This window comes from Poecilia reticulata, chromosome 20 (genome assembly GCF_904066995.2).
Source record: "Poecilia reticulata chromosome 20, P_reticulata-male-v2, whole genome shotgun sequence".
NCBI classification, from domain to species: domain Eukaryota; kingdom Metazoa; phylum Chordata; class Actinopteri; order Cyprinodontiformes; family Poeciliidae; genus Poecilia; species Poecilia reticulata.
The window spans coordinates 1,465,421-1,474,045 of record NC_088849.1 but is presented as its reverse complement, the minus strand read 5'-3'; the positions used below and the strand labels follow the sequence as shown (position 1 = coordinate 1,474,045).

The window sequence follows — 8,625 nt, the reverse complement described above, 5'->3', positions numbered from 1 at the left end:
AGGCTTATTAATTTTTTGTGACTGCATTGTCACATTAAGCTAACAGAAAGAGCACCAAAGTGCCAGATCAACAAAAGTAAATTAACCAATAACATTTATATTTAGGAAGTACATGTTCCCATCTCCGCAGTGTTGTGATCCGTGTTTTCCGTGTATTTATTTTGAGGTTTTTCTGTCTTTATTAGTCTGTTCCCCTGTGAGTCTCTTTGTCTTCCCTGTTGATTGTTCCCAGCTGTGTCTGGCTAACCCTCCCTGTATATTTAAACCCACCTGTTGTCTTTGTCTCTTGTCGGATCCTCGTCGTGTGTGCATCTCTGTCTACCCCATTGCTCCCTGTGCAACCTGTTTGGATTCTGTTCTTTTGTGGATTATTCATTAAACCATCATTCAACTTCATCCTGGGTCTGCCTGCGTCTTTCCTCACCACCCACACCGCAAATCATGACACACAGATATGGGCTACGTACAGGATGTTTTGACATAAGACCTTTTTTTCCTGCACAATTTGGTTAATTGTAAAGGTGGAAAATAAAAATATCCAATAACTGCTGACAATAGCAGTTAACTAAAGTGGGACAAACAGGGTTTACTTGGTGTGTCAGGACTGCAGCTGGTCAGAGTGAAGCGAGCTGACAGCAAACTTCAGCACATCTGCATGAGGGCGTAGTGTGCGATGCTGCAAACTTTGAGCTTAAACTGACATACAGGTGTTGTGCCAAACTAGTTATCATTGAGAGAATGGGTTTGGCACAACAGACCCTGCTTTCCCTTGTAAGTAAGGAGGGAGTTAAGGTATGTTCATGTACTCTTCAGAGATGAGATTTGTTATATCAAGATCTGTGGATTGCGTTGTGTTTGAGTGAGAATCTGTCTTATGGTTTATGAGACTGATGGTGTGTTCTGTTAATATGTTACTCAGTATGGTGTGTCTTAGTTTTATTAGGGGCATTGCTTTTATATTTACTCATATGCCACTCTGGTCACTTGGTTTTTCACCTGCTTTTTGTTCCAGCAGTATTTCAAGAAAAATCTACTCAATAAGCTAGAAAAAACAGCTTTCCTCAGCAAGAACCACAGGACGAAAAATGGGATTTTCGTCAGCTATTGACACCTTGTTCTGCCGTGCGCATGGAGATTGAGGGCTTTCAGCAAGAGGTTTTGGTCAGAGTCGAACACTGCCAAAAATGGTCAAAAACGCTGTGTGTCCGTGTTCCCCTATCACCCCCTCCCCCTTGTGCCTAGCAGAGGTTTTCGTATTTAAATGAAGTTGCTGAGTGCCATGGAAATGCAAATCAACTGTTGAGCACCGCCTTCTGACTCATTCATTTTGTAGCTAATCCTTTTTAATTTCTGTTCACCATAAAGAAGTATGTTTGGAGAAAACAATCTATCTTATCCATTAAATATATATATTGCATGTGTGTTAGGAGCACTGAAAAACTTAGTTTTGGTTGAATTGATGATATAAAAGAAAAATATGCATGAATACATACAATAGACTTTTGTGAAACGTGATCTTACTTTTAACATTCCTCCTATCTGAAGATTTATCTTGTGAAGGGAGGAATTGCACAACTTAATCAAAAATAATTAAAAAAACATGTTCCAGAGTGGTAGATTGTACATAAAGTATTTTTGTGAATAATATTCAAACTAATGTTAATGTTCACTGATTGCTTTAAAGACCCAGAGTCATGCTATATTGGAGTGGTAGTGGTCATTCCACATCACAATACAGGACTTAAGAAACTACAGATTTTCAGTATTCAGTTGCTTAACTCTCAAGTTTAAATTGAAGAACAAAATGGTTGAAAGTTTGTGATACCTTCTGATAGAGTATAAACACTTGTATTATTTTTTTAAAGTTTTGTTAGTTAAGCATTAAATATAACTCACGGATTATGAATCATATTCTGTATAAACTAAAAAGGAGACAGCTCAAAGTAGAATTGAGTAAATAAACATATAATTAATTGCTGAAAACATTTGAGCAATTAATTATAATAAAAATAAAATATACTGTCACGTAACTTTTGAAAAAATAACTTTTAGAATGTAGTTTTTTCTGTCAACTTTCATTTAACACTCCAGTCCAGTTGGTGGCAGTAATTCGCTTTCATAGTCGCCATTAAACTCCAGAGGAAGATTTACACTGGTGGTAACGAGTGCTAACTGCTACACCCAACATGTGTGTTGTGTGAAATGGTGGGAAAAGTCCTATTTCACGAAGTTACCTTTTCAGCATCGTTTTGATATTAAGCAATGTTCCGGCGGAAAACAACAGATGACACCGCGGCGGTCCAACAAGACCGAACTCACGGTAAGAAAGCTTTTATAAATAACACGTGGAGCGAGACCAGTTGCTTTGTTTGTTTCTTACAGAAAGCGGTCTGTCGTTTTCTTAATGCCGAAACAAGTGTAGGGTGAGATTTTGTATTGTAATCTCTATTACATGTGATGTTCTGAACTCTTAAAAATACTCGCATCTTCTTTGATTTTTTCAGACCTGAAAAATGGCCAAGCAGAACCAGCCAGACCTCAGACCACGGTGCCGAGGAGCTCTTACGGAGTCCACCAGGACCAAGAGAAATTCAGTAAGTTATGATTTCACATTTAGTGAATAGTGAACACTCACATATTTGTAAGGAAAACTGATCTTCGCGTTATTTTATTTATTTTGTTGTAACACAGTACAACAAGGCAGAGTGTGGAAAACAGTAAAGATCTACAAAATGGCGGACGGAGGACGGATGTGAGGACGAAGTCATGAAGCCGGTATGTATAATCACTGTGTTGATTCCCGACTGTATGATGGTTGGTTGAGAATAATTTAAACTTATTTACTTATGTATTTTTGAGAAAGCGATATATTTGCTACAATGTTTTTTTAATTTTACATTTATTTCCACAGACTCCACAGAATGAGAGTCACATTTGTGTCAATCAGACTCTTCTGGAACGTTCTGATGTCCGTGATGAGGACAGAGATGCAACTGTGTGTGAGTATCTACCATTTTAGAATGTTGATATTTTATGCTTCAACGTTGTTTATGTACATAATGTAATTATGCTATGTATTGACAATGCACAAAAATGTTTTCCAGCTGGATCCAGGACCTACTGCCAGTCATCCAGATGTAGCTAAAGAAAGAAGCAGGTCAGATTTTTTACTAGAGATGTCACAATTGCATCAAATGCATCAGTTTTGCATGCATGTTTGTATATATGTGTGTATGAATGCAATCAGCAGTGAAAAGAAAAATAACATTACATTTTCTTAAGAAGCTGTAACATTTTGGGACAAGATGGTTTGCAATAATTTTAATGTAGCCTCAATGGTTAATGACAAATCACTTAAGTACTTTTATCAATGTTTTGTTAAATATCATGTTTATTCACATGATATTCAGGAGTTGATACTTTACCACATAGCCATAGTTTTCAATGACAAATGGATTACACCTCCCCATATTTGGTGTTTCTAAACCAAGACACTTAAAATGTCAGTATAGTTTCAACAATATGTTTTCATAAAGATTCTTTATGACTTAATGTCTGTTCTGTGTCAACAGCTGCTGGAGGCGAGGGAGAGCGTCCTGGCAGCAGAGGAGATTTCCTTTTGGGAAGGTGTCACCATTGACCTCATGTCTGATGAAGAGGATGGCGTCTTCGAGGGTGAATCAGACTGGATTGTGAGACCACCAAGTTTCCGCAGCCAGGAGCTCGGCAACCTCTGCTCCAAACTACAAGAGAGACTTGAAGCTAACCCTAAATACAGCATGTTGCGTCATAAGCGTTTGTATGTTGGATCATGCTCAGAAAGAAAGCCACCACCACACGGCCCAGTAGTAGATAAGCATTTTGTGCTGTAATCTATTTATTTTTTTTTTAAACTGAAGTTTTTTTTTATTTATAGATGTGTTATTTTATGTGTGGTTTCTTTATTTGTAGATGTGTTTTTTATATATATGTCTGGTTTCTTTATTTGTAGATGTGTTTTATATGCATGTATGTACATATTTCTTTTTCAACAAAAATTTTAAATATAAACTTATGCCTTGTGCTTGGTGTATTTTTATTTCTGGGTTATTTTTTATAATTTATTAGGGAGGGGCTTAACCCCTCCCTAATTGTAGATCACAATTGTCATTGTTTTTTCATCCAATGACTGACGATTCACGTGGGTCTCCTGTTGCTATTCACATGTTAAGTAGAGTCGTTAAGCTGTTAACACCCCCCGCACCCCCCCATCCTCCTCCCCCCTTGTAGGATTCCGCATTTGACTGCGGCCGGCGAAACTGCGCTGCCCCGCCAACTGTCGATATCTGTCGCTGACTAGCTGCATTTGCGTCAGAATACAGGGTCAAAAATCCCACTTTTCTTCCAGTGAACATTTTAATTATTGAACGCTTGGTCAACTTTTTGACCTTCCCCTGTTACTCCTAAAGGCTTTGACTTTATTGTTTGGTTCTTGAGATTTAGGCGTTTGTGGACAACTGTCAGCACAGTATTTGTTTTTAGCTTGTCAGTCACCTGTTAGAGCAGGGGTGTCCAAAGTCTGTCCTGGAGGGCCGGCATCCTGCATGTTTTAGTTCTCTCCCTGGTTTAGCACACCTGCATCAAATGATGACTCGTTAGAAGGTTTAGAACATTGACTTGCTGAGGAGGTTGTTACTACCACTAGGGAGAGAACTAAAACATGCAGGATGCCGGCCCTCAAGGACAGACTTTGGACACCCCTGTGTTAGTCTGTCATTTTTTCTTGTACAAATTACTCAAAGTCTTCTGGAGAGAAATGTTGACGGCACAAATGTAGGTCCTTCAGAAGTTCTGTTCAGGTCTCTCTCACTGGGTTCTTTGTTTTCATGTGGGTTTTAAATTACAGTCGACAGTGTGGAATTATTTACAATTACACCACTCAAATGCAATATAGTAAAAAAAAAAACAAGTCAGATAAAGTTAACCTTCCTGTGTTTACTCTGTAGATTTCAGTACAGAACAGACCCATCTGCGTTAACAACCCAGCAGGTGAAAAAATGGCAACTTCCATGGGAGAAATATATAAAAAAAGATATAACATTTTTGAAGTGATTATCACTTTAGTTAATAGAAAAACTACTACAAATTTAGACCAATATGTTAAATGAATCTTGGATCCCTTCAAAATTAATGGAAATCTGATGCATTTGGTTGATGTTTGTAGTGTCATATGAAAGGTTGTGAGTAGATTTACCTATTAAATTTTAACTGATTGTAAATTTAGAAAAATGTCAGAAAACATTATCTATTTTTTGCAATAAGCTATTCTGTGACAGTTAAAAAAAGGAAAACCAGTTTTAGAAATGACCTAAAATAACAAACCTGTAAGAGCAAATAGGTGTATTGTATGTACCTTCTGGTGTCACAGTAGCTTTAACACAGCCTTTTTACTTTATGTCTAACTATGTGATATCCTGTAAAAAGAAACTTCTCTTTAAATGCAAGAATATCAGTGCTGTTATAACCAAACACACACACACACGCACGCACACACACACACACACACAAAAACAGAAGCATATTACCTTGTATAAGTCATAAACGGATGGAATTTACAAACGCTCCAATCGGGAAGAATTTGGCCAGTCTTGCGCTGTTTCTTGTTAAAAGTAAATAGCATCAGTGGGACCTGGAGGTGAAATTACACTATATCATGGTTGAGAGCTCATTAAAAATGGATATGAGTGGTTGACTAACAGTGGCTCCCAGGCTAGAAACTGTCAATGGACCCGCCACTTTCCTTCCATGTTGTAAAATATTCAAGCTGATGTGACACAGCGGGCATGTTGGTGCCAGACATTCACCATGATTTATGCTTCTCATTTCCAGCAGAGAACATTTTAAGTGAAAACAGAGGGAATTTTGCAGTTTTATACCAAGACACTGCAAAAGAAAAAGTGGAACATTGTCTACTAAAAGAGATTCTCAGCACTTGTAGCATAAAGAGATAGATGGCTGTATGGGGCAAGAAAGCAAAACACCAAGAGGATAATATGGAGCCGTCTGTATTGAATGTTCTGCAACACAACAAACATGATAAAATACTATTGGGTGAACAGAACTTACAGCAGTCATCATTGTGATCACAATGCTGCTTTGATCTAATCACTAAAACTAGGACAAATTTTTCAAAAATCCATGCAAGTTTGGGTTTCAGAATTTTTTTTATACAACAAGATGCATGTGTGATTCATGAAATGCATGTATTTTCACACTGAACTAAAAGTGGTAGCTGGGAACTAAAGCTAGCTGTTCCAGAATCACCAAACCTAGGTGCTGAAGCTGTTCTCCACAGTCTCCATTAACCTGGGTTATGTGAGTTATATTTCTGTTTGCTGCTTGCAAATACGGCAGACTTATTAAAATAAATCAAACTTCTATGATTTGGTTCAAATAGTTTCCAGTTAGCGGACTCACCAGACTTCTGGAAGCAAGGTCTGGTGGTGCTCGCAGCTCAGCACCGCTCCGCCATTTGGTGATGTGGGGTGATGACCTCGATGCCATCGGCAATGCTGTCATACATTCTGCACATCTACAGTAGGCTGTGCATTTGGCATGCCTTCCAAAATCACCTTTGGTCCCGTTCAGTATAAGTCCAGGTGTTAGAAGTTAGGCTGAAACCTGACCTTCCAGACAGGAATTACTGTCGATGGCAAAAACCTGCCGCAGACGTCTTGTTGGCCTGTGTTTCCCAACCCTGGTCCTCACGGCACACTGCCCTGTGTGTTTTAGATGTTACCTTGCTTCAGCCCAGGTGATTTCAGTTGACAAGTGTTTGCTGAACTGCAGTCGGTTGAATCAGGCAAAGATCAAGAAACATCTAAAATATGCAGGACAGTGTGCCTTGAGGACCAGGATTGGAAAACACTGCAGTAGGCTCTATAATCCTACTGCAGTGTACTGCACCCCACTCTATAATCATTTATGATTATAGAGTTCCGAAGCCTCTTCTCCATAGTCAAGTCTCACCCTTTCAGTAATTGGTTGGTCTTGAACCTTTCGGTTCTTTGAGCTGGCTCTTTTAAGTGAACTATGGGACTCGGCTCCTCACTGAAAGCCATTCTGCATTATAAGGGAGGGCCTACAAGCACAGCAGTGCAGGAGTGAGAGACAGAAGACAGACAGACAGAGAGAGAGAGAGAGAGACGTCTCCCCACTTTTTTCCCCTTTGAATGCTCTGCTCATGACGCAAATTTGTTTTTATTAGTATGGGAGCCTTGTGGCCAATCACATGTAAGGATTAGGAGTCATACCATTATGTGAAAACAGAGAGGGGGAGAGATGCAACAGTCAGGTGAGTCCATCTCCTCTGTAAATAGACAGTGGTGAGGAGAGTGCATTGCAAAAACCGTAAATACAAGTGACCTGTAAGAGAAACAGGATCTGGCTAAAGATTAAAGATATTTTACAATAATAAATTATTATGGATCCTTTCGGTAGATTTGTTGGTTTGAGCCAAGCCACAAGAGCCTGTTCGGTCAAAAGAGCCGAAATCCCCATTGCTAACCCTAAGCCCTCTACCTCTTTGACTGCTGCAATACATTGCAAGCAGGCAGAGCCTAACATACATACATATCATACCAACATTCTATTCTCTGTAAAAATGATTTTTACAGTCTGGTTTAGGGTTTTACACTAGACATAAAAATCAGCCAAATGTATAATTTTGGACAAATTGGTACTGTTAATTTCAGGGTAATTAACTGTTGGCAATAACTCACTTTTATTGACTGGTATTTACTCTTGACTAAAGAGTCAAGAGTAAATGTCTTACAATCTGGCAATACTGCCATTGCTGTTTTTTTATTTCTAATAACAGTTGACACAGCAATTTGATTTTCACTTTTTTATTGTTCATTGAGTCTCAGTAGAATTTTTGTTTCAGTTTTGTCTGGTCTTATACTGTGTGCCAGGCTTTCAGAGCAGCAGTGTGGAATCAACAGTTAAAGGGTAACAGTCAGCTAGACAGCTGATCAGGAACCTGTGCCCTTTTCTGGTTTCCTCAATGTCTACTCATTTAGCCACTGCACCAGCTAATAATTTGCATATCAGTAAAACCTCAGACTGACATTTAAAAAGCTTGTAAGAGCACTGGTTAGAAGTCAGATAATAAGTATTGAGCCAACATTGTCACATTAAAATAGGAATATTTTAAGACGATGTGGCATATTAAATATCCTAACTTCATTTACACAACTTGAACAAAACATGTAGTGTGTTTGAGTTATTAACTTTGTAGTGAGGTCTTTTTCCTATTTTCCAACCACAAGATTCTGCTCGTTTCCCTCTGTATGGTTGAAAACAACATGATGCCACACTTTGTCACTGAATTCAGATTTATTGCTTTCATAATGCCTTTATTTTGTTTGTGTCATTTCCTCTAAAGCTTTCACTTCTCAACCTTTTCGTCTCTTGTTTGGCACGAGGAGAATGTGTCTGCCTTTTTAAACAATAAAAAGGCAGACGCATGACCTATGCAAGTAAAAATGAAATAGACTAAAGAAGATTCTACCTGAAAGGTGGAAAAAGTCTTTTAACAAAGAGTCTTAGTTTCCTTTAAGCTGGATGTGTCAAAACTTCACAATA

General features: G+C 38.5%; 1 long non-coding RNA gene across 1 annotated transcript; it reads left to right on the top strand.

Moving 5' to 3' along the window:
- Window positions 1-790: 790 nt before the first annotated feature.
- Window positions 791-4,061, top strand: LOC145549485 (uncharacterized). The gene is made up of 5 exons (XR_014085475.1): window positions 791-2,594; window positions 2,692-2,775; window positions 2,912-2,999; window positions 3,105-3,157; window positions 3,573-4,061. It is a non-coding gene; the product is annotated as an uncharacterized LOC145549485 (long non-coding RNA).
- Window positions 4,062-8,625: the final 4,564 nt, after the last annotated feature.